Below are 463 nucleotides of genomic sequence, written 5' to 3'. Positions count from 1 at the left end.
AGTTCATTTAATATTAGCACTACACTCATCTTATTTCATTCACACATTCAAACTACACTCATCTCATTTTATATATATTACAGTCCATGTAAAGCTATATTAAATGTGTGTTCCGAGTTTGTCACACCACAGAAAAAAATGTTATTAACCACCCAGCCAAATTTGAATGATTAAAAAAACTAAATTAAATAAAATGTTAAAAACAAGCAGTATTCTCTGCTTTCAAGCAGTATTCTCTGCTCTCAAACTCTGGGGCATGTCCGCTCATATCTCTCTAAATAACAATGACACACCTGAGTTTAAGGAGGCGGTCAAATATTTTTATCACAATTAGCAAGAGATATGGCACATCCACCAAATTCAGGGCAGCACCACTTGCTTTTCCAGATGATGATGAAAAAGCTGCCAAAGATTGCATCCGGTCACATCATCTTTTCCCGGGGACACTATTTAAGTCTTCAAG

The sequence above is a fragment of the Sinocyclocheilus grahami genome, unplaced genomic scaffold (genome assembly GCF_001515645.1).
Source record: "Sinocyclocheilus grahami isolate Dianchi unplaced genomic scaffold, SAMN03320097.WGS_v1.1 scaffold2459.1, whole genome shotgun sequence".
NCBI classification, from domain to species: domain Eukaryota; kingdom Metazoa; phylum Chordata; class Actinopteri; order Cypriniformes; family Cyprinidae; genus Sinocyclocheilus; species Sinocyclocheilus grahami.
This window is presented reverse-complemented; position numbering follows the sequence as displayed.